This window comes from Dermacentor silvarum, chromosome 7 (assembly GCF_013339745.2).
Source record: "Dermacentor silvarum isolate Dsil-2018 chromosome 7, BIME_Dsil_1.4, whole genome shotgun sequence".
Lineage (NCBI taxonomy): Eukaryota > Metazoa > Arthropoda > Arachnida > Ixodida > Ixodidae > Dermacentor > Dermacentor silvarum.
In genome coordinates this window covers 187,611,740-187,637,341 of record NC_051160.1, presented here as the reverse complement: position 1 = coordinate 187,637,341, position 25,602 = coordinate 187,611,740, and the positions used below count along the sequence as shown (strand labels likewise).

General features: G+C 46.9%; 1 long non-coding RNA gene across 2 annotated transcripts in view; it reads right to left on the bottom strand.

Moving 5' to 3' along the window:
* LOC125947090 (uncharacterized) overlaps window positions 1-20,871 on the bottom strand; it is a 33,136-nt gene extending 12,265 nt beyond the window's left edge. Inside the window, exons 1-3 of one of the 2 annotated variants that reach the window (XR_007468129.1) lie at window positions 20,734-20,871; window positions 7,138-7,274; window positions 6,978-7,072 (exon numbers count right to left, since the gene is read on the bottom strand). This is a non-coding gene — a long non-coding RNA (uncharacterized LOC125947090). Of the gene's footprint in view, window positions 1-6,977; window positions 7,073-7,137; window positions 7,275-20,733 lie in introns of those variants that run through there. The other variant, XR_007468128.1, reaches the window with a different exon arrangement.
* Between the last annotated feature and the right edge of the window lie 4,731 nt (window positions 20,872-25,602).

Sequence of the window (25,602 nt, the reverse complement as noted above, 5' to 3'; positions counted from 1 at the left end):
GGCCCATTTCCCTCACGTCATGTTTAGGTAAGGTTGCCGAGCCCGTTATACACAACATGATCTCAAAACACATAGGGCGCGAGGGGTTGTTCCTGTACTATATGGTAGGGTTTAGACCATCACTTTCTACGCAGGACGTCATGCTACTGCTTAAAAGACAGGTTATTGACAACAGGACTAGAGACGTCCGGGGAATGCTTGCACTAGATTTGTCCAAAGCCTTCGACACCGTGTCGCATGACTTCATATTAAATGCAATTTCGGCATTGAACTTGGGAGGCAGATTTTTCGCGTTTGTGGAGTCCTTCCTGAGGGGCAGGACGGCGGTCGTCAAGGTGGGGCAGGTCAAATCAGAACCATTCGCGCTAGGAAACAGAGTCACGCCACAAGGGGCGGTGATCTCGCCCCTCCTGTTTAACATTGCAATGCACAGGCTCTCGAAGCAGCTGGCCGCCGTGCCAAATGTGGGACACGCGCTGTACGGCGATGACATGACGATCTGGTGCCCGGGAGGCTCGGAGGCGGCCGTGGAACAGGCGCTCCAGCAGGCCTTGGACGTGACCGAGTCCTTCCTGGATGGCACGGGTCTCCGACTCTCCCCGACCAAGTCAGAGCTAATGTTATACAGACCGGCAAGGCAGGGTGTTCGGGGGCTCGTGCCGCTCGAGCAGATCCCCATAGATGTGTACACGCGGGATGGCCAGAAGATCCCCAGGGTGAATTCGATCAGAATGCTAGGATTGTTGCTCGATGCCAGGGGCTTTAATGCCAAAACCATTGCGCATCTGACCGCCAAAACCGAGAATATCCTCAGATTAATCGTGAGAGTCTCCATTAAGTAGGGTGGCCTAGGCGAGGACAACCTACTTAGAGCGCATCACGCTTTTCTTATGAGCCACATCAACTATGTGGTCTCGGCCCTGCAGTGGACTAAGACGGAAAGGGACAAGCTTGACACGTTGTTGCGGAAAAGCGTTAAGAAGGTACTGGGTATTCCTGTCACGGCGAGCACGGAGAGGCTAATGCAGCTCGGCGTTCATAACACCACCCTCTAACTAATAGAGGCGCCACAAGCGGCGCAGATAACGAGGCTTTTGATCTCCAGTGCGGGTGGGCGCCTGTTGGAGGCGGTGGGCTTGCGGCCGCGTTACAGTCACAGTGAGGCGGATCAGCTGGACGAGAACTCCAGAGGGACCTACGTCGTCGGTCCCTTCCCTGGAAACGTTCACCCACAGCATAATGCGGGCAGGCGAGCAGCTCGTGCCAGGACGATTTTAAAGACAATGGTCGGCACGGAAACCTTCGTGGACGCAGCTCAATATGGGCGCTCCGGTAAATTCGCGGTCACGGCGCTCAGCGAGAAGGGCGAGCTCCTATCTGCGGCCACGGTAGGCGCTGTCACGGCCGACGTGGCAGAGCAGGTGGCGGTTGCACCGGCGATGCAGGATTTTAAAAGGCCGTATGTCTACACTGACTCACGTGCGGCCGTCGGGGCTTTCGCTTCGGGAATGGTTGCGAGACAGGTGGAGGCGCTTCTGAAGAGCAAGTCCAGAACTAATTCTGACCCCGTGCATTACATTACGTGGTTCCCCGCTCACATAGGTGAAAACGTGCTGCCGGGCCGCCCGAGCCCCAATGAGATTGCTCACCGCCGTGCGCGAGAATTCACGCGCCATGACGGCGGTGAGGCTTCATTGGATCCGGAGGAGGTCGGCCACAGCGACCCCTTATTAACATTCCATGAGATCGCCTCCCACTATAATGAGGAACGGAGGCGCTTCCCGCCTCCACACCCAAATCTATGTCGAGCTCAGTCAATCCCGCTTAGGATGCTTCAGACGAGGTCATATCCCTCGCGAGGTTTCCTAAGCAGCATAAACACAGAAATTGATCCACAGTGCCCAGATTTTGGGTGGAGTTTAGCACTCAATCACGTATGCTCTGGCCGTGTCATGCGTTACGGGAAACGTCACTCACCAGCGAACAGGACTGGGACAAGGCCATCTCTAGTACGGAACTCAAGCTCCAGTCCATGGCCGTCCATAGGGCCCGTGAAACAGCGGAGAGCCTTGGCTGCCCGATTCCGACATGGGAGCAGCCAGCGGCGAGCCAGGGGCCCCAACGGGTCTCCGCCGGCTAGTCCCTCAGGACCTCAATAAAAGTTCATTGTCCCTCTGTCTCTCTGTCAATCCAAGGTATTGCCTATAAGAAGGAGGAAGTGAAACCTAGGCGGTGATTGTATTCACCGGCATGTGTAAACCCATGTTATTTAGAGATTACAATTATCCCAATCATGAAAAGAGGAAAGAAACAAATAAACGTGCTCGAGTACGTCGTGGGTGTGGCAAAATAAAACCAACGGTGAAAGTCTTTAAGCTAGCGCGAAATTTACAGCTGCGAATCGTATTGAGTGACCTTGTCCCTCCCTGCTTTCTATTCTTCAAACCTCTGTCCTGCCATATACGCCATCTCTCAGACTTTCTTTTGTCATACCGTGACTGTCATATCTCCAAAACTGCTCGCGGACGCCACAATTTATTGTGCGGTACATTGATCCTGTACTCTTTCTTCTGGCGATTTCGTGGATCATAATGGCTCTGTTTGGCTCTGCCGGGAGCTTGAAATCAGCGCTTGTACCGGCGTTGCAAGCGCGGGTTTCCACAATCCTAACCTGATCCGCCGAATACCCAGAACGCATGATCCACCAGAATGCGGCCGGTACATTTCAAGTAAGTGAAAAAGCAATACACACACACACACACACAAAGGAGGGGGGGGGGGGGGAAGAGATGTGCGCGCCTCAGAGTCCTTTATGCCGGTGACGCAGGGATGTTTGAGTTTAGCAGCTATATTAGCTCATCAGCTGTAACGAATTTGTAAGTGTAGCCATTGGGTTTAGTGATGGTGATGCACTAACACATAAACCACGTAAAGCAGCTCGTTTTGCATTTATGTGCTTACCTAATTATCGGTTTCTTACGAGAGTGATTTTCCCCACAGCTTTTTTTTTTTTTCAAAGCGAATCTGTCTTTGCCTGTTACTTTGACTTTTACACTGCTGCTGCTGCCGCTGTCTTCCACCCTGCGTCGCGAGGTAATTCAGAGCGTGTATATACGTGGCAGTGTGCGGCAGAGACAAAAGGCTGCGCGAGAAGCTCAATTCGGCCTTTACATCGCGTCGCTACAATGCCTCCTGGAGATCCCTGGGCGTTGCCACAATACCCTCTCGACTCCAATAAACATCCGTGACTCTCGGAAAAGTATTGCTGACCTACAAGGCTGTACTAACGAGGAATAGCCCATAGGCGAGGTAGATAGAATAGTAGAGAGGAAGCAATATGAAGAGGCCGAGGATTGGTAGAACCTCAGCAGTCACCAATTGAGTGAAAAATAGCCTTGTCACTCTTTGCTCGCAGCTCGCATACATGGGAAGAGCGCTGGAAAAGGACAAGGCCACGTAAGAAGGCAAGGAAGCGCTACAAATGGAAAAGGCCGCAGCTTCGGACAAGCTAGTTGAATTAAAATTAAAGGTACGCGACGGTACGTTTCTACAATGCCTGGAAAATAAACACCCCGCAAGTTTGTCAAGCGGACAATGGACGCAGAGAATACCGACAGAAGCCGCATAAAAGGACCATAGTATCTAGGCGGCACTATAGAAGCGGTCACGCATCGAATAAACAATTTAGTACCCGCCATGGTAATCTTGTGGCAATGGCGTTGCTCAAGGTCGTGGGTTCCATCCCAATCGTGGCAGCCTTATTTTTATGGGGGCGAAATGCATAAACGCTCTTGCACTCATATTTTAAAATCCCGGGGATCAAAGTGAAAACGGAGTCCGATAATCTCATGTGTCCCATAATCTGATTGTGACCTTGGCACGTAAAATGAATGCTTTTATTGAAGTTTAACACTTATTCCACGATGCATTGCGTCGGTTGAGGCAATGACAGGGCTAACCTTCTCGCAGGCTATGAACAATAATGCCCAACAACGCCTCAATCAAGCACATCCCGTTGTGTATTCTGTGTACTACACAAACACAAGGTGCCGCACTCTACAAACATCTAACATCCAGTCACCGCTCAAGTATTGTATGAAATGACGATGCACTTAACCATTCGCCGTGAACATCACAGCCAATTATCTTAATCAACGGGAGAAATTCCCGAAAACTGAGCTTCCATCGATTCCTGTATACATTGCGAGGAATCCGCATAATTGTTTCTGCTTATTTTTCCATCATTAAAACCACCCCCTGCAGCCCTTCTGCCGTCGTCGTCGCCGTGAGGTTCCGTATAGACTATATTAGGGAAACGTTTAGATGCCGCCATGTTGGGCTAATAATACTTCTGTTTTCTGCAATTAACAACGAAGTTTACGGTACTACAGTCGATTCACAAGCATGAAAACAGTTGTAGAAATGCGTTCAGCGTTTCACGGCCATGTTACGTGACCTAACTTCTCAAAAAACTAAGAAATTATTTATGTACCAGCTCAACATGACGGCACCCATGAATCGAATATAAAATATTCTATAAAGTCCAACGGCGATACAACTGTCGCCGTGTGCCGTATGCTGTATGTGCGAGTGAAAGCGCGCGAGGGACGCGCGCTTTCACGGAGAACGAACGCACGGCGAAGAGCAAACGCGACGTCTTCTGTCGTGCGAAAGGCCGTGGGGGGATGGGAGCGAGAGAGGAGAGGTGGCGTTTAGCTGCGGCACCAAATGCCTATCTTGCGAGCGGGCGCAAGGGGAACTGGAGACTCCATCTCCCACGCGAAAGGAGGAAAGCGGGAAGGCAGCGCGGAAAGGATGGGGGCGCGGCTTCTACTCTGCACGCAACTGCGTACTGGTATTTGCGCGGCGGCGGGCTGTCGTGCGCACCGTATCTTGGAAGTGATCTCCACACGGCTCTAACATTTGCATGCGCTGTGCTTTCGCCGCTCAGTTTCCGTTGAAGCGATAGACCGCACGAACCTTCACTCGCTGCTGCTACGGCACTTGCGCACGCAGTGTTTTGAGAGCGCTTGTCTGCGGTAATCGAGTATGTTCTCTTCATGTTTGCTTGTGTGCGCTGCAACCATTCTTATTATTTCAGTTAGTAAGCGAATATATCCAAGTTTATGCAGCCGATAAAAAACTACTATCCTTACTCCGTATAGTTCTGTACAAAGTTTGGTATCGCAAGTGATGCTTCGCCTTTCGGGTGAAACTGCGATTTTTTTGAGTACGAGAATATTGATGCTGATTAGTTTCTTGCATAGCTTCATTAATGTTTGCTGCATAGAAACGCTGCGAGCTGCATGGACAATATTTGCAGCTATACTGAGAAGAGAACTCTAAATTGCTACAAACGCGGGGCTGATTTCACAAAGCTTTTGTTCGTATGTGCTCGTTGTAATTGGTCGGCCGCTGTAGCTAATATTTCCAACACTGTCATTGGCCGGCATCGGTTCTTACGAATAGCTTTAGCGTAAGAACGTATTCGTGAATTCAGGCGCCGAGCTTTACCACACTGTATCTATTCTTTTCAAAACCCTGGAAACGCTACAGGGCTCACAATATGTTTGTATTAGCAGCCCTTGCATTACGCTTAGCATGGGACATGTGCAAATGGCGGTTCGTGTCACGTTGTGACGAGAGTAACAAAAAAAGGTGCAGTTTCGCACGAAACTCGAAGCATCAATTGCGATAGCAAATTAGTAGACAGCTATAGTAAGTAAGAATAGTAGTTTTATTGACCGTATAAACTTGGAAGCTTTCGTTCACCAACTGAGTTGCCAAGCATTATTTCAGCGTGCACAAGCAAACATGAACACATCACACTCCATGACCCCGGACACTCATTGTGAAAACTCAGGCATGAGCAAGCGTGGCAGCAGCCGCGAGCGAAGTCTATCCCTTGAACAGAAACTGGGCGGCGAAAGGACTGCGCACACAAAGGTACGAGCCGTCTGCAGATCGCTTTCAAGATACAGCGCGCACGACCGCGCAGGGCCGCGCAAAGAAGTACGCGCGCACTTGCTGGTAGAGTATAAGTCGCACCCACTCCCTCCCTCGCTGCCTTCCCACTTTACTTCTTTCGCGCGCGAGGTAAAGTCTCCAATTCCCCTGGCGCCCGGTCGCGAAATATGAAGTTGGTGCTGGAGCATAACGCCGCCCCCTTCTCTCTCCCATCACCCCACAGACTCTCCGCGAAAGCGAGCATCCGCGCGCGCTGTCACTCGCATATACAGCATGCGGCGCGCGGCGACGATTATATCGCCCTTGGGCTTTATACGGAACCTCACGGCGACGGCGACTGCAGGAATCCACTTGGAGTGTTCATAAAATTTCCATCGCAATAAAAACGGGCCCATCAGTTTCCCTCTTCAAGCTCAACTGAAGTGACGTGAAACATCAGTGATAGTGTGATTTCGATACTCTATAAAGGTTTGTTCTATTTGCATGCAGGCTACGCAAAATAGACAGCTTAGTAAGGCTTTCTATTATTGAAGATGGAATATGGCAGCGCACATCAAAACAAGCACGTAACAAAGTGAACAAATACGAGCGCTGTATAGCGCTCGTCTTTTTCCACTGTGTTACGTCATTGTTTTGAAGGGCGCTGCCATATTCCATCATGATTACCCAACTATCCCGTCAATATGCATTAAGCATATTACTGAAATTGTTTCTTCAAAGAAACTGAATGGCGGCAGGGGTAACATAAAAGCACTCACTATATTACAATTTGTTTCATTATATCCACACCATTACATTAATTTTTGAGAGCATCATTCACTATAAGCCATCTAAAAATGGAACTTCACTAGGTGAAAAGGCTAGTTTGTTCCTTGACAATTTTTATGTGTAAATTTCAAACTTTGACAAAAACTATAACTGTCTGATCTGCCTTTAGCTTCGATGAGGTGAAAATGTTAGCCAAAATACATCAGTTATCCAAGGAATTCAAAGATCGACGTATATTTACTTGCCTTCCTTTAGAACTGTCATTTCATTGTAAGGGTGGCTGGAATCTTTAGTAGCCCGATGAAATGTGAACTGGACCTCAGCAGAAGTTTTATTCCTAGTCGGAAGGGGAAATTCGTGTTATATATAGAGATATAGTTCTCTTCCTCGTGAAAAACTTACACAGATCCTTTAGACGTGTGATACCTGGTTATGCAGGCACCGAGCTCATATACATAAACAATATCGTCCACCTTGCATGTTTCCTTAGTTCTTTCAGTGCTTTGGTATACCCATATTTTCTCAGTTGTGTTAAGGAACTGAAAGTAAGTTCGTGATGAGCAAACAGAAACTTCGCATTTCATATCATCAACTCTTTACGGTAAATAAAGTTGTAGTCAAGAAGTTACAGAAATTGTAGCAGCACCAACGAGGCAACACGGGGAGCTGCTGCCGACGCCGTTCACATTTCGCCGTTTCCCAGCGTTCGCGCCATACGCGCGCGGTGTCCGTGATTGCAGCACGCGCCTCTGGCGTCGACTCCGCAGGTTTCGACCAGCCTCGCGCCGGTAAGTGTGGATATGCAGCTTGGCCGTGACGTCAGCGGGAAGATAAAACTTGGAGCCACCGCGGCGGCATAACTCTCGTTGACTTTATGGCGAGTACATGTAGCCTTAACATGGGCCGACCAAAGAAGATCCAGACACTCGAAGAAGAAGCCGCTCATCTTGTAGCGCGTCGCTCAGCCGCTCTAGGATCTGCACGTCGGCGGTGAGCCGATTCGGAATACCGTCCCTAGGAGCACTTGTAATTCCTAGCAAAACTGAGCCAAGCCCAGTAAAACCTGACATAAGCTAGGTCGAGAACCAGGTCCGCTGTTTACTCCAGCCTTGCACAACTATTGCAAGCTGCCCCACATTTTTATAACGTGCACCCAATGCACATTACACGGGTGCTTTGCATTTCGCCGCTATCTAAATACAGCCGACCATGACTGTAAGCCCGACTTGCTGTCATGGCGGAGACTCTTGTGATCCTACCGCGGTTCGTCATAGTGGGTATGTTTTTGAGAACACGATTGACGTGGGCCCAAAAAGTTCGGCAGGTGTTGCACCCTTCTAACACAGGAAGTCAAAAGCCTGCTGCACATTTGGTAATACATGAAGTTATACAATTGGGGTTAGGCTTGTTTGTAAGACATATAAGTAATGCATCAATCTATACAAGCTTGGCTAGACTTCTTGCAAGACATAACGAGCCGCAATGGGAAGTACACGTGTGGCACTAAGGCGACCTTCTTAACGCCACACATGAACACTTAATGTAGTACCTAAAGTGCAGCACGTTAGTGCACGCACTAGGCCACAACTTTAGTCAGCGATATGGCTACGATGTGACGGGTGCTAACGTACGTGCGGCACTCCTTTAGTAAGCCAGCACCGCGGAGCAGCCGTGGCTAGTAGAAGCGTGCTCGTCTCGCACCCGGGTTCGATTACCAGACAGACCGAAATGTGCCACAATTTCCTTTTCAAAGCCACTAATTTACTTTGTTTACTGGAACCTCCTTGATAAATGTGACGTCAATGCGAGCACTTCTTGCGGCGTCGGCCACTTTTCGTCACAGTGCAGTTTCGAAAAGGTCACCGCCAAGGGCACCGCCAATATAGAGCCGTGGCATAGTTTATTTCGCACGTAGAAATCCAATAGAACAATTAGGCGCGTTTATTACATCACCACAAGCAACTACTGCAGCTGTGACGATGCAGACTTCGTATGTGAGCATGTGTAAGGTTATCTATTCGGTTGATGTGACGTGCTTTCTGGTGCTTCTGTTCGCTCCACCTGCATACCCACAGTGGGGTTAGGAATGATCCTAAGTACCCTGGATGGCTAATCCAGGCCATGCAAAATAACACAGAAACCTTAAAATTTAAATTATGGGGTTTACGTGCCAATACCACGATCTGAATATGAGGCACGCCGTAATGGAGAACTGCGAAAATTGGGACCACCTGGGGTTCTTTGGACCACCTGGAACGACCTGAGGCCGCGTGGAACACCTTGAGTCTTCGTTGTTTGTTACCATGCCAGATGAATCTTGCCATCTTTACTGCAACGAACTCCATGCCGTTTCAATGCTTGAAGAGCCGTCGAGTGACATGTTCACGAGTTCCATCGCTACTACACTAACCCGTGCCGAACACTCAGAGCTTCTTCAGATTCCAGATCACTTTAGAAATGTTTTGGATGTTTCTCAGCCGCAACTGGGCCAAACGTCGGAATTGCAGCACTGCATTAACACCGGATTACACCACCCGTTGCGTCAACAACCGCACCGCGTCTCTGCCAAAGATCGTAGTGTGATTAACAACCAAGTCGACGATATTCTACGCCGTGGCATTATTCAACCATCCTACGGTCCATGTGCCTTTCCTGTCATTCTCGTTCGCAACAAGAACGGGCCTAGTCGTTTTTGCTTTGACTACCGTCGATTAAATAAGGTAACGCGCAAAGAAGTTCATCCGACGATGCTCTTGACAGCCTTCAGGGAGCAGAATTAATTTCATCCCTTGACTTGCTTTCCGACTTCTGGCAGGTCTCCATGTCCTAAGTCGATCGCCAGAAAACTGCATTTATTACACCTGACGGACTATACGAATTGAACGTAATGCCCATTGGGCATTACGTTGAATTTGGCCAATTACACTGTGACAGAGAAAGAGTGCTTGGCTCTAGCATGGGTACTTGGCAAGTTCTGCCAATATTTATACGGCCGCCCATTTGCCCTAGTAACGAATCACAACGCGCATGGTTGGCTCGCCGACTTAAACGATCCATCCGGCAATTAGGGCACTGGGAACTCCGAGTTCAGGAGTAAGATATTCGCGTCGTATACCTCTACGCACGCAAGCACACTGACTTAGACGCCCTGTACAGTTCACCTCTGCCTCCAGACTCGGTCTGCGGAACCACTTGTGCACACTCCATGTCATCTGTTGACCTTGACTCGATTGGCACCGAACAACGCCGTGAACAGCAGATTGCTTCTCCTTTTGGATATATTTCTGGATCATCGACCACCTTTGTATCGCGATCCCTCCGACGCCAAGCTGTTCACTTCGCCATTCGTGTTCAGCTGCTCCACCGACACAACTACGCTTCCGAAAGCCGTAGATGACTACTGGTCATTCCCCTCAGCTTAAGATAATCTGTGCCTCTTTTCAGGACGATGCGCAATGTGGCACGCTGGATTATTTAGGACATACGAACGCATTTCTCATCGCTACTACTGGCAGGTAATGTACACTTTTGTACAAAAATTTGTTCAGTGCTGCCTTGATTGTAAGCGTTGCAAATTACCACTTTTACGTGCATCTGGCGCCTTGCAGTCGCATCCGAGCCCTGCCAAACCCTTAGATCGCGTCGGCATTGACCTCTTCGGTCCACTTCTCTACACGCAGGATGGCAATCGGTGGATCATAATTGCTGTGGACCATCTGACACGCTACGCCTAAATTGCTGCTATATCGAATGCTACGCGCGTGATATAGCCCATTTCGTCCTACATCGCTCCATCATTCGACATGGCGCACCTCGAGAACTCCTCAGTGATAGAGGTTGCGCCTTCCTCTCCGACGTCGTCGAAGCTCTACTTTCGGAATGCCACATTTTCATCCAATGAGCAGGGCATACCATCCAGAAGCCAACGCGCTCACTTATTGGCTTAACCGCACACTCGCTGATATGCTCGCGATGTACGTGGCATCTAATCATGGTAACTGGGAGCGCGTACTTCCTTTTGTAACGTTCGCATACAACACCGCCATACAAGCTACAACGGGATTTTCACCTTTGTTCATCCTCTATGGACCAGAGCCTTTGCATACATTGACACTTTCCTTCCATACCATCCTGACGCTTCCGAGTGCCCACCTGTGTACGAAACTGACCGACAAGCCGAAGAGTGCCGCGAGCTCGCGCCCACCTTTACGTCACAAGAACAACAGCGCCCGAAGACGGCCGCGCCAACTGACTTCCAAATCCTCCTTATGCCCCTGTTTCTCTTGTATGGCCGGCTGTTCCTTGGCAGACTCCCAGGCTTTCCTCGAAATGCGTCCCAAAGTGCGAAAGGCTTTGCCGCGTCTTGGAGCGAACGTTCCCGGTGAATTTTCTCATCGAACAACTTTGTCCATCTGATGACATGCGCCGGCGTGAACTTGACCTCGTTCACGTGGCGCATCTCATGCCCTACCACGACCCTCCGCCTCTAACCTCTCAGGTCGCCATTGTCGCTCTTTCTCTGCGGGGGCGATTGATCTTTAAGACGCGCCTCCGTCCAGCAGCATCGCCAATTCTCGACTCGCTCTGCTCGCGCTGCTGGTCGCTGGCGTCTTTCGAGACGGTGCCACACGCTGCTTCGCCGTTCCTTGAACTCGTAGCGTTATTGAAGGACACCGCTAACAAACTTCTTATAATATGTTAAATTTCCATGGTATAAGACCCAGAGCCTCAGAGACACAAACCACTTCATACCTTCGGTCCTTTGGGACAAGCGAGGCCTCATTGACAGACGTGCGACTGTGGAGTGCTGTTCACGCTTGTCATTTCTCGCGGCTGGGGAGCTTCGCCGTCACCTGGGATTGATGGACGAGCAATCAGACCCCAGGCTGCAATGGGTCATCGGCCTTGTATGTCGCTAAAACGGCAATGTCGCTCCCTCGCTGAAACATCACGGTATGTTTCCGTGAAGCACCAGCACCCGCCCGAACTACAACGAGGCCCGGCGCCGATGGTGATGCGCAAACCAGGAGAGCCCTTGCCTCTGCCACGGTACCTCTGCCACGGCTCGAAGAATCATGAAGCCCTTCGTGTAAAATATCATGTACAGTTAGATATAAAATTATTTTCTGATCTCTCTGAATCTCTTCTTCTCCTGGCACCTGGCATGGCACCAGACATGGAACCTTTGTGGCCGCTCTGACCCTCGGACTTCGCAACAGTGGCTGGCGGCTCATGGGATTCACCGGCGTTGGCTACATCGGTGTGGTGAGTGCTAAGTCTTTGCTTCTCCTTTAACACGATAGCGTTTAAGGCCTCGTGTCGCAGAAAATCCGGCGTCGGCAACAGGCGTGTGATCGCGGATGGCGGAGAAAAACATCCAACCACATTGACCGCGCAGGTTCCTCACGTGGTGCAAGTATTTGGTGAACAAAAATTGAATTTATCACAGTGAAAGCCGTCAGAAAAATGCTAAAGTATGACTCAACCATTCGGCGTTGGATTCGCCGTCGGATTGTTTACCAATTGGCGTCGGATTGTAATTTGAATGTACGAGAAAACAGAATTTTGCTACGAGGAAACTCAAACATTTCTACCAGACCTGCGCACGTCGGGACAATAGCAAACAATTAATAAAATAATAAAAAGGTAATAATATGACCATTTACACTGCCCCGGGAAAAACGTTCACTTTAAAAGTGTAGCCGACTTTAAGGGGATCGGTGTAAGCTTGTTCTTTTTATGCTGGCTTTCCCACGTTCAGCGTTGCAGAAAATCAAGCCTACTTGCCGTATGTGAACGATGCAATGCGAACGGGTCCCGATAAGGCTATCGCGTTCTACTCTTAAAGGCGAAGCTTAAGCCAAGTTTTCGCCAGACTCATTAGCACAGGTAGTTGGTAGTCGTGTTTGGTATTGTTAGTCATTTTGTCTCGCAGACCAAGAATATAGGGTCTCGGGTGCTGAGTTACTTGGGGGAAGAAACACAGGGTGCACTGTAAACACGTATAACACAAATCCAAGAACTCCTCGAAGTTTGTGAGCAGTATGGGCATTACGGCCTGCTTTGCGAAACGCAAAATGCAACAATTAGAGCGTTTGCAGAATGAGGAGGGGAGTTTGGAGAAGGCCGGTGAGGCCAGGAAAATTGTTTCTTTAGGAAGGAGGGAAGAGCGAGGAATTCTGTAATCTCCCTATCTGATAGCAATAAGGACGGGCTAGGTAGTGTCTGAGTTTGCTATTCATGTCGCCAGAACATTCTGTAGTAAAAGTACGTAGTTGCTAGGAAAGTAACGTTGAGTTTTCTGGCGGGCACGGTTTTGGAAATTCACCTTCTTTAAATAGCGAAGTGTAGTTTCAAGGAAGGGGGAATTTGGAAGGCAAACGAGAACGCTATGGAGAAATTCAGAGTGCAGTTCCTCTTTTACATTTACCAGGAATTAGGCCTTTCGGCCGACTTCACCAAAACGAAAGATGCAGTTCTCGTCGTCACGAAGACAGCAGATGTGACGGTCGAGCAAGCTAACGAGGCTTGGGAAACCATCGTCGAAAGAAAGCAGAAAGCAGAAGAGTGCAAGAGGCGCGATCAAGAGGCAGCGCAACGGCACGTTCTGAGGATGAAATAGCTTGTTAGGGGAAGTCAGATGCTCAGATGGCGGACAGCACGATGCCAGCTCCACACTTTCAGGACAGACGAAGGTATAGTTAATTTCCTCGCCGGTTTTGAAGGAGTTTGTGAGAAAGAGAGTGTCAGTCGGTACTCGTGGGCCGAGCGATTAGGAGCACTGCTCACTTGTAGTGTCGTTGCGTGTTTCATGTATTGCTTGTCCGATGAGAAAGCCCGCGTCTACGACAGGCCTAAGAGGGCCTTGTTCGGGTGCTTTGGTGTGGCATGGAAGGCCGACTTCGAAAGCCAAAATGATAGAGAAAAAGCCAGCCCTGTAGATGGTACCGTTAACACTGACATGGCTAGTGTAAAAAGCTTTGAAAAGGGTGTGATGCAAGGGACGCATACACAAAGCAAAGATAACGGGGGTTTGCCCGCTTGAGTAACAGTAGGCTCTTTAGGTCAGCTGCATATGGCGGCGGCAATTTCAGCCGGCCTGCCCGATAAGTTCCCCTATTTATTTTCCAATAGGTCAGAGCAAATGCTGAAGGAAAGACGAGTGATTTCTCCAAAGAGGAACAAGAATAGTTTTTCTCTAAGGAGGAACAGGGAGACCTCTTTCTCCAGTAAAGGAGCTTTCAAGACAAAAACACGTTAGGAAACTCAGAAACTGATAGGAGTGTACCCTATTGAACAGCGATCAAAGGACCAAGATACGATTCCAGAGGCAGCTGCAAGCATTGACTAGTCAGATGTGTTAGTAGCCGGAAGTGAGATGAATGTGGCCACCGAAGAGAACGGGGGTTTTCCCGCCTTAGAATTTGTGGCCAACTGCGAAAGCCAAGATGGCAGTAACAAAGCTTGTTCAGACAGCGCTGAGAGGGCTGTGATACCAGTAGTTAACGGAGACAGTGAAAAGCGCGAACAAAAACTTCTGTCGCCATTTAGTGAGGCTGTTTTTGAAGCAAAGGCCGACTTCGTAGGCCAGCGACAAGTTTTGTACGCTGTCGATGGCACTAATGGAGCAAGGCCAGCTGATGAGAGACTACATGACGAGCTAACTTGCTGAAAGGGTAACTACGGTCATGCCCTATTATAATGGCAGTCACACTGCGAAACCCGAGAGGGCAACGAATTTTTAAGTGCGTGTGCCGATGCCGCAGGATCTACGAAGCATGCCAAACAGAAAAGGCATAGGCGCATAATGAGAAAAGGGGACGCTGTCGAAGCGTCTAGAACCAAACCTGCGAAGCGAAAAGACTACAGGAGCTAATAAGCGAAGGTCAAGATCCAGTCAGAGGCTGTGAAAAGGCGAAGGAGGATAAATCCCAAGCTTAGACGTTTGCTGAGATCGAGGATCGGCGTGATGGAGGTCGCGAAAAGGAGAAGGAAACTGAAGTTGAGAACGAGTGGAGAAGGAAAGGCAGGGAGGTTAACCAGTTTAGCACAACCGGTTTCCTACCCAACACTTGGGAGCGGGATGGGGGAGAATGAAAGATGGGGATGAGAAAGAGAGAGCACATAGCACAGCACACACATCGTCAGTTACAGTTCGTCATTCTTGCGTGGTACGTGACATCAATGTCACAGCCACTGGTTCAACCCCGTTTCTTTCAAAAACTTAAGCAGTCCTTTCGTCGCCTTCAGCTGCGACGTCTTCTGTCGACGACATGTGAAAATCGTTTCAATTGACATTGGTATATTGTCATGGTGCGCTACAACAGACGACAGGGACTGCCTCTCAACATTATATTCAGGACAGTCGCATAAAATGTGTTTTAGCATCTCCTCGCAGAGACTGGTATTGCAAAGTGCGTTGTCGGCCATTCCAATGAGAAATGCATAAGATTTCGTGAATGCCACCCCTAGCCATAAGCGATAAAGCAGAGTGGCCTCTCTTCGGCGGAGTCCAGTTGTCATACAGAGCAGCATCAAAGAGAGTTTCGCGAAGATTCAGGCGTGGTAAATGTCGCCTAACCGCATCCCGTACAGCGCATTGTAAGCAGAGGGGCAAAGGGAAGAGCCCGGTATGTCGCCACAGTAGCTGATCACCCGCGGGGGCAAAGTAAGGCGACTGCATAGGAAAGAAGGGGACAGTGCTCGCGCGGGTCTGTGAATGTATCCCCCTCCCAGAACTTGGAGGCTGCTGTTCTAGAGTCGCAGCCACGAGGTGCGTGAGGCGCATTAGTGGCCTTTGCCTTCTGCGCGACCGGACCTTGCGATAACTCCGAAATACGCGACCCTCTCACACTCGCCTGAAAGAACCGGGTGCGTTTTAGGCCCCCGAATGAAATCTGGAAGACGCGTTGCAAGTTGTTTTCTTTTTTTGCATTGACTTGGCGGGAGATTGGTAGCGAGCTGAACATTTGACAGGCGTAACAAATACCTCAATTTGTTTTGTTATGTTGTAAGCCTTTGAGACTCACGCTAGACAGACAATTTCATGTGGAAGGTTTACGCGTCGACAGGTATAGACTTGGAATGCAAACAGTGTTAGGGTTGCATACGGTATGAAAGGTCAAACGCAAGTTGCGCAAGTTGCACAAGTTGATGAGCCATGACTTTTACGCGCGCTAATAACGAGTCCCATTTTGTTTGACAGCAATGCTTTTTGGAGGAACGTTTTGTAGTTTTGCTTTCATTATCTTTCATTTGTTCGAGGATATGTTTTGAGCGACGTTTTTTTTTTTTTTTTGAAGAACCTTGGTTAAGTAACGAGAAAAGTTTGTCTCTCCGCATTGTGGTAGAGGCACATGTTTTTGGGAGTTAATTTGATGTTTGCCTTCTTGGAAACGCGACAGCTGAACGCTCGAGAAAGGAAGACGTCGGTGTTTCCGTTTCTTCATTTTCTTTCGGAGATGTAGGCGGAAGATAAAGAGCATCAGTGTAGTTTTGATTGCGAGTAGTTTTAGAAACTTGGCGTGAGCTTTCGTTAGGATAAGGTTTTCTTTTCGGATTTCGCAATATCTAAAGATAACGCTGTATCAGGTTAGATATTGGTTATTCTCCAGTCTACTTCAGCTGATTTTGGAAAGCATCGGATGGTTGTTCCCGCACGCACGTGGAGAGGACCACGCCTTAGAACTTGGTTGCGCGGATCGCCCTTTAGCGATAGATTTATTTTCTCTTCAACGAATAACGTTAGGGTATGTCAAATAAATACGGCCACCTGCTCAGATGGAGCATAGCATTAAGAAAGCACAATTTAGATTTGCGCTAGAGGAAATGCAGAATAAGTCAGGCCTTCTGAGCCAATTGGGGTACGTGGTAAGTCGTAGATGGTTTTCCGTTTGTTTATTTGGCATTTTCTGCATTGCGTAATGTTTATGTAGCTCTCGTGTGCTAAGTGTTACGGATTATGAATTACTGAAGGTCAGTTCTCCCTTCGCCTTCCTGATATATGAAAGCTTTAATTGACAATTACTTAGCTTCATTACATAAACCCAGTTGGTGTCTGTGTGCGAAGACACATAATCGGAAGTTTCTTGGTACTTGTCAGGATCAACGCGCACCTAGCGTTTTAGGGTTTTCTTGTGATAGGGTGTTGTGAGATTATTGCAATTGGTAGAGTCTGGCGATGAGAGTGGCTTGCAGTGGCGCGACATTGTGTGAGCTGACAAATGTCGCTCCCTGGAGCTTGTCATCTTGCATTTCTGCAGTCCAGTAAGAGGTTACGTATAAAGATTTCATTGGCTGGAACATCATTCCTGGAAGCTGCGGCCTCATGGCTTTTAGCAAAGCAGGCATCAAACCGGCCGAGATAAATCAAACAACTCGATCTCCCGATGCATCATCTGGCGGCAGGGTTGCTGTTGTGCCTGGTGGTCCTTCGGGACAAAGGAGGCCTCAGCGACAGACGTGCCGCTATGGAGTGCTGTTCACGCTTGTCGTTTCTCGCGGCCGGGGAGCGTCACTATCACCTGGAACTGATGACACGTGCTTAAATGGCTCATCGGTCTAGAGCGTCGCTAAAACGGCAACGTCGCTCTTGATGTGTTTCCTTGAAGCACCAGCGCCCGCCCGAACTTCGACGAGGCCCCGCGCCGACGGTGACGCGCAAACCAGGAGCCCCTTTCCGAGACGACAACAGCCGCCGCCCTCCCTGGAAACGATGGCTTCCGCGAAGGCCAGTCTCCTTAACCTGTCAAAGTGACTGTCACAGAGAGGCGACTAAATCTTACAAGGGGCCAGCGTCGAGAATTCCCATGGGAACCACATCAACATTTAGTTCCCTTTGCCTTCTGTGTGGGGGAGATCAGGCAACATTAGAGGTGGAGCCCGGCGGAACGGGTACACATCATGACGGGATATTGAAAACGTGTCGAAGATTGTCATTGGCTAATAAGAACTAAAGTGTATTCCCTCGTCGAGTGAAAGAGGGAAGAAAAAAGGATAAAAAGCGGGACTTGAGTCTTGTGAATGCTCGGAGATGCAAAACACGAGCACATGCAAAGACGTTAGCATGTAGACGGCTCCAACAATGTAAAATACGATGTAAAATACGATGTACCGTTGTAAACAATACCTTTTTTTGATCTCTCTGGATCTCTCCTTCTTCCGGCACCTGGCACGGATCAAACGTGGAACTTTCGTGGCCGCTCGGACCCTCTGACTTCACAACAACGCGCAACTGTCTAAAACAGCGCGATATTGCCAGATATTGTTAATTAAATATGGTCGAAAGTGCATGTTGGTTGGTAGTTGGAGGGCGTGGAGTTTAAAAAGTTTCATGTTCGCCTCAAAAAAAAAAAAACTGAGAAAAACGAACACTTCGACACTGGCCACTGAACAAAGAGGGGGGGGGGGGGGGGGGGCAGCAAATTTTTTTCTTCTCCTTCTAACTAGAAATGTTGGCTCAATGGCGCATTAATATACACGCATTCATACGCTATTCCCTGCTTGGGAAGCTCAAGTCAGGGTAACTAGCGTGGTAACTACAATGTATGTATTGCGAATAGTTGCTTTCTCTCTTTCCATGTGTTTGGTATTGTGCTCCGTTATGTTACGATATTACCATTTTAATATTTATAATATTGGTTTATTTTCAATTAATGCATTTAGAATTGACGGAGGGGGCTGCAATAAAAGCGATAAACCGCTCGACAATCCCCCCTGTGCAGTTGGAAAGGGCAGGGAGTTGCGACAGACATACCAAAGAAGGAAATGCATTCTAATACATTGGTAAGAACTGCGTGATACACGTGCAGCGTAAATGAAAACAGTATCATTAACTAATTTAAACGTTTGACATAATCTACATAGCGACATAAGCTGCATGCTACATGCAGCCTATACAGTGTTGCCACCATGAACATCGTGAAACCGTTCTCCAACGCCGTGGGCTGAAAACTATGGTGGTCTAAGAATATGAAATTGAACTTGTACGGCAGTTCCGGCGTTATTTCAATAAATATAAATTATTTACCGTCAATGCCTAGTAAAAGGGCATAAAATATAGCCAACTCACTTAATGAAATGACTGGTGTTGCCAAGACATAAAATTCCAAGGGAGGTCAGGATATCTACGCCCACCTCCTAGATTCGTTCTTGCTTCTCATAACCGCAAATCATAATTCTGCCAAGCTTTTCCAGTCGGCATTCCTGTACAACTTGTTCGCTGCGATAGTTTCGACCCGGGAACTGGCAGTGTCTTCTGAAGTGCTGGCGGACCTTACAGTTTTAGATATCAGTTTTATTTCAGTAATATTTGAATCGGGTTTGCTGCACTTACGTTTTTTAGTACATTGCGAGCTGGTTACTTTATTATAATGACCCGATGTGCTTTTCCAACTTTCCGGTAGAGCGTAAACTACACGGGTGAGTGAATTTTTGTCACGGAGATGCCGTTGACTTGAACGTCAGGTTTGATGTTGACTAGTACGTCAGGTTTGACGTACTTGTTCAAACACTGCTTTCCAACACTTTCTTCGGCGAGTGAAAGTAGTAGAATAAAGCGTACAGTCTCATTTTCAGAATACAAGGTCCGGTCAATGAAGTATTAGTGCAAGAAGAAAACGAGCATTAGATTAAAAAACAAACTGCACACTTCTTCGGCCTTGCAAAATCACAGCACAATGTTGAACGAAGCTGTTTTAGTTCCCTGAAATTATACCACAAACTTTAAATTGTTTCCCCTGCATAAAAGTTGTGTGTTCAAGCCCTAGCCAATTATTACGTTTATCAGCCCATAGCAGCTCCCTATTGAGTTTAAAAATAATTTTAGTCAATAATGATTATTTTACGACACCTTGCGAACAGGCAGACTATGTCTTCGAACAAGTGTAGTCGTACCAACATTGCCGTAAATCTCACATAACTGCAGCTGAATGACGGCCTATGATAATTTGCATTATAACAAATGTTGATCGCCCAATATCGTCCATCATGCTTTTTATGTGGCGTGAATATTTTAGATTAAGCATTTGTGAAAGTATGGAGAGTCATGCCACTGAACTATGAGAATCTTAGGAGTTGATGACTTTTCTAAATAACTACCAGACCGCCCTACTACAGGTTTGTAGGCCTAGCGATACCAGCAGTTTGATATTACAGTAAAAGCCTTGCCTCTAACAGAAGCATTTTTGTCGATTACAGTAAAAATTTAGGGCCGTGAAGGCTACCAAAGATAAAAACTTGAAACTGTGCTAAAGAGATATTGATCTTATGAAGAGAAGAACCAAATCTTGAATCCCAAGTTCCACCTGTTTTTTACCATTTCATCCAATCTACTAATATAGGCGCCCTACATACTTTTATCCAATTCGTCAATAAAACATTTATGACGGAAATAAAAATAAGTTTACAATTATTATAACAATATCTTTAGAAGCAACAGTGGAGAAAATGTGGATAATGCCTACAAAAACGCAGCGGATATATTAAGAATGCTGACGAGCGCCTAGTAAAGGTTATAAACAGGGAGAAGGTACCTCAGAAAAGCTGGTCAAGGTTTTGATAGGAGGACCTATCTTCGTCAAAGGTGGCCTCCTCATCCTCGGTAGGTTACTTTTACCGCGTTAGTATATTGACGTCACTCTACTAACGCTGGTGTAAAGGCATAGACTGACTAACCCGTTCAATCTAACCTTCCGAGTACACCACGTGTGCTACTCCATCTGTCAGCCCTTTTTTAATTTTAATAAAGGTTATGTGACATTCTTGAAAATCACAATTTTTCATGTGAGACAACAGAAATGATTGTTTAATTGCACGAGGCTGTAGAAATAATATATATCGTTATCAGGTATACGAGTTTCTACAATATATGATATAAGGATAATATATAAATGGCTGTTTAAAAACATGCGTAGTTGAGTTTGGTGTTAGATATCTGTAACATTACTGATCTGATAGCGTGGCACAATAATTAGGAAGAACAATAGGAACGATCTTTACCTGTAGTATATCAGTATATTCCTTTTCCTTTTTATTTTTTCTACGGTGGTTTAACCTTCGCGTGGTTCCTTTTTTGGTAGGTAGAGCTACAGCCTCTGTAGTGTCGTAGTCGTCGTAATCTGTCTTGTATCTGTCAACATCTCCATTGTAGCCGCCCTCCGTGGGCATAGATATTGACAAATGCAGCACACAAAACATTAGATGCAAACGCATTGCTTCTTTGCTGACTGAAATTGAAGCGCATCGCATCAACGCACGTGTCTATATATACTCGCATGCATTTATTTTATGATCATTTTATTAGATGTTCACTTTGATATGAAATTCTAGTGGCGTTTTGCACGCCAATATTTTAATGTTATGACATTCAAGTCCTGTCTTGTTTTTTTTTTCTAAATTCTGAGTGTCAACCATCTTGAAGAATATCACTGAAGCACATACGTCACTACGACTTTATTCCAGTGCAAATAGAATGTCAAAATTAATGAAGAATTTTCAAAGTGTTCTTTCAGCTCCAACGACATTTAAATTCCCACTGTTTTTTTCTACTATTAAACAAAACGTGTATTTGACGTAAAGAACGTTTGGTGATCTCAGAGAAGAGTTCAAAAATACTTTTGTAGCTTTTGAGTGCTTTACGTCTGTCCCACGTCTGTGACCACGCAGAACAACAGGCTCACAAAAGGCCCATTACTGTATATTTCTTGTCATTCATAGACTTCCCGAACATAAAAAAAGACAAGCATAAATAGAAAATATGTCAGCACCCTGAAGTTAACAGATAAAGTCACGACCTGGAAGCTGACTGTTAGGCTTAGTTTTCTGACTGCCTGGTCACTACAGTGACAATCTTGCTGTCTTTAGGTGAGTATTGCATCTCCTGTACTGTATTTCCCAAATTCTTTTCACTGTTACAAAAAATAGAACTTTGCTTGCGAAAGAAATGATGATGATATACGGGGTTTAACGGCGCAAGGGCCAATAATGGCCAAAGAGCGCCGGGCCAGTGATGATGTGTGGTGTTTTATGGCGCAAGGGCCAGTTATTGCCAAAGAGCGCCATGCCAGTGTTTGTGAGTGTGCAGTGGAGCGATGAATTCCGAGAAGTAGATGAAGTGTGGCTGTAAAGGGGCCTAAAAATAATCGCTGTAAAATGCGTAAAATATACATGCACTAAAATCATGGCAATGACTAATGAGGTGTACTATGAAATGAAGAATGCACTGAGAAAGAATGACACGATGTTTAAAATATTTAAGATGTAGTAGTTGGAAAGAAGCACTACTGCCTAAACAGAGCCCTTGAACCACAAGGGCCTGGAGGCATGTGCTTATACAAAACTACCATCACAGCAGCATCCTCTGGAGAGAGGATGCGCTATGAATTTATTGGGCTTATAACATGCAGTACCACGTCATTTAAGAAAGCGAGGACTGCTTTAGTGCTAAACAGCGGTTCCTCACCAAGAAACATACCGGGATGCAGAGGGACATGATAGCGGTAAGCTAAAGGGAAATGTTTTTTTTCTATCTGCTTCGGCATCCCAACACTCCAGGAGAACGTGGAGGACGGTTAGCCTCTCACCACATCTACCACAGGTTGGTGGTTCATCCCCGGTCAACAAAAAACTATGGGTGCCAAATGTATGACCTATTCTGAGACGGCAGAACAGGACATCAGTTCGCCGTGTTCTCGTTGCGGAGGGCCAGAAACCTAACTGTGGCTTAATCAAGTGAAGCTTATTATTTGTTTGTGCATCCCACAGACGTTGCCAATGGCTTCGCAATTTCTTACGGAAGAAATGTTTCAAATCTGTTGCAGAAACAGCAGCTGTAGGATTAGTAGCGTTCGATGTTATTGACGTAGCCATTCGGTCAGCTAGCACATTACCCTCAATGCTTCCAAGGCCAGGCACCCAGCATATAATGATATGCTGGTTATATACATACGCTCTACACAGTACGCAATAGAGCTCAATGAGTATAGGGTTTTTCTGTTTACAGGGTGACTTTAAAGCGTTTACGACACTTAGAGAGTCTGTAAATATGATTGATTTTTGAAGTTTAGATTTCCTGATATGCCTCACAGCTGACAATAGCGCATAGGCCTCAGCCGTAAAGATACTTGCTTCCGGGTGGAGTACACCGGATTCCGAGAAGGATGGGCCGACGGCTGCATACGACACTCCGTCACGTGACTTATAAGCGTCTGTATAAAACTCTGTGCATGTGTACTTGGACTGGAGTTCAAGGAAATGCATTTTGATATGTGCCTCTGGTGCGTGCTTAGTGACCTCCACGAATGATGTGTCACACTCTATGAGCTGCCACTGCCACGGCGGTAACAGTTTCGCTAGAGCCATAAGACAGTGTTCAAGCAACGGAACACCCCTTTCCTCACTAAGATTCCGCACACGCAAAGAGAACGGTTTTCTCGATGCCGGTCGATTTTGGAAGAGTGTGGCAGTGGTCATGTCGTTTATGGTTGAATAAGAGGGATGTTCAATGTTCGCGTGTACTCTAAGAAAATATGTAAAACTATTATATGAACGCTGCAGATGAAGTGACCACTGATTCGACTCTACGTAGAGGCTGTGGATCGGATTTGTTCGAAAAGCACCGGTCGCGAGGCGGATGCCCAGATGATGAACGGGGTCTAGAATTTTTAATGCACTTGGCGTTGCGGAATTATAAATTACAGCTCCGTAATCAAGGCGTGAGCGGACAAGACTGTTGTACAAGATCAGTAGGCATTTTCGGTCACTACCCCATGTTGCGCGCGACAAAATTTTTAAAAGGTTCATCGTCTTCAGACACCTTGCCTTCAAATATTTAAGATGGGGGATAAAGGTAAGCTTTAGTCTAGAATTATTCCCAGGAATTTATGTTCACTGCTCACGGATAGTTCCTCTTGATTAATCGTGAGATTTGGCACTGGTGTCATGCCTCTTTTGTTTGAGAAAAGTATGCACGTACTTTTCTTTGCATTTATTTTAAATCCATTTACATCAGCCCATTTAGACAGTTTGTTTAATCCAAGCTGTACCTGTCGTTCGCAGATAGCAATGTTGCATGATTTGAAACCTATCTGTACATCATCGACATACACAGAATAAAACATGCTGCGTGGAATAACTGTATGATCTTTATTTTAGGATCTTTATTTTTACAATAAAGAGTGTGCAACTAAGCACACCCCCTTGTGGCACGCCAGCCTCCTGGGTGAATGTTCTAGATTAAACCTTGCCCACTCTTACGCGAAACGTGCGGTTAGACAAGTAGCTTTCGACTGTGTTTAACATATTTCCGCGGACCCCCATCGCAGAAAGATCTCGCAGAATTCCGAAGCGCCATGTCGTGTCGTACGCTTTCTCTAGATCTAGAAAGACCGAAAGTAAAAACTGTTTGTGTATAAACGCATCTCTGATGTTTGCCTCGATGCGAACAAGGTGGTCTATTGTTGACCTACCTTCTCGGAAGCCACACTGGAAGGGGTCTAGTATTTTGTCATTTTCTAGGAAACAGATTAGGCGCCGGTTTATAATTTTTTCATACAACTTGCACAGGGAGCTTGTTAGCGCTATTGGCCTGTAGCTGCTAGCTAAAGACGGGTCCTTGCCTTGTTTAAGAATCGGGATGACTATGGCTTCTTTCCACAAGGAAGGAATATATCCAGCCGCCCACATGGCATTAAAGAGAGAGAGGAGTGTTGTCAGTGTTTCGGGGTGTAAGTACCTAATCATTTCGTAGATGATACGGTCGCCACCTGGCGCTGAGTTGTTGCAACAAGCGAGAGATGCTTTAAGTTCGGCTAAGCTGAATGGTCGGTTGTAAGCCTCATTTGATGAACCTTTGCGACTAAGGGGTGCCGCTCTTCGCGTTCTTTCAACTTCAGGAAAGATTGTGTATAGTGCGATTCACTCGATACATGTTCGAAGTGTTTGCCTAGACTATCCGCCTGGTCTTCCAGGCTATCACCTTGGCTATTTACTAAGGGTAGGGGATGTGATTCCCGACCTATTAATTTATTTGCCCTATTCCAGACTTTCGTTTCATCTGTATACGAGTTTATGCTGGAGATGTACTTTTCCCAGCTCTCTCTTTTAGCACGTCTGCGCGTTCTCCTGCCCTGCGATTTTGCTTGTTTAAAATTAATCAAGTTTTCGGCTGTTGGGGAGTTGCGAAACAATCCCGAGGCCTTGTTTCGCTTTTTACGTGCTTTTTGGCATTCCTCGTTCCACCAAGGCAGGCGACGCTTATTAGCTAGTCCATTAGTTTGTTGTATGCACCTTTCTGCAGCGTCAGTGATAAAACGTGTTATATACGCCACAGCATCGTCTATGTTAAGAGAGGCAATGTCATCCCGGCCTAAATATGTTATTTCTTTAAAAAGTTGCCAGTTAGCAGAGCTAACCTTCCATCGGGGAACATGTGGCGAGCAACCATCTTGTTTTGTTAAGCTTCGTATAATTGGAAAGTGGTCGCTCCCAAAGGGGTTCTTCAGAACGGACCACTGCAGGTACGGAATTAGTGTACTCGACACGATACTCAAATCTATGGAGGAGTATGAATTATGCGCCACGCTGTAGTACGTTGGCTCTTTCTTATTAAGTAAACATGCTCCCGAGGAAAAAAGAAAGTTTTCAATTAGGCGACCTCTTCCATCACAACGCGAGTCTCCCCACAAGGTGTTATGTGCATTGAAATCTCCGAGAACTATGTATGGCTCCGGAAGTTCATTTATGTAGTTTTGAAATTCAGTTTTATGTAGTTGATAATTGGGAGGGATGTATATAGAGCTGATAGTGATCAGCTTGTCAAACAACACCCCTCGGACAGCAACTGCCTCTAGGGGCGTACGAAGTTTTAAT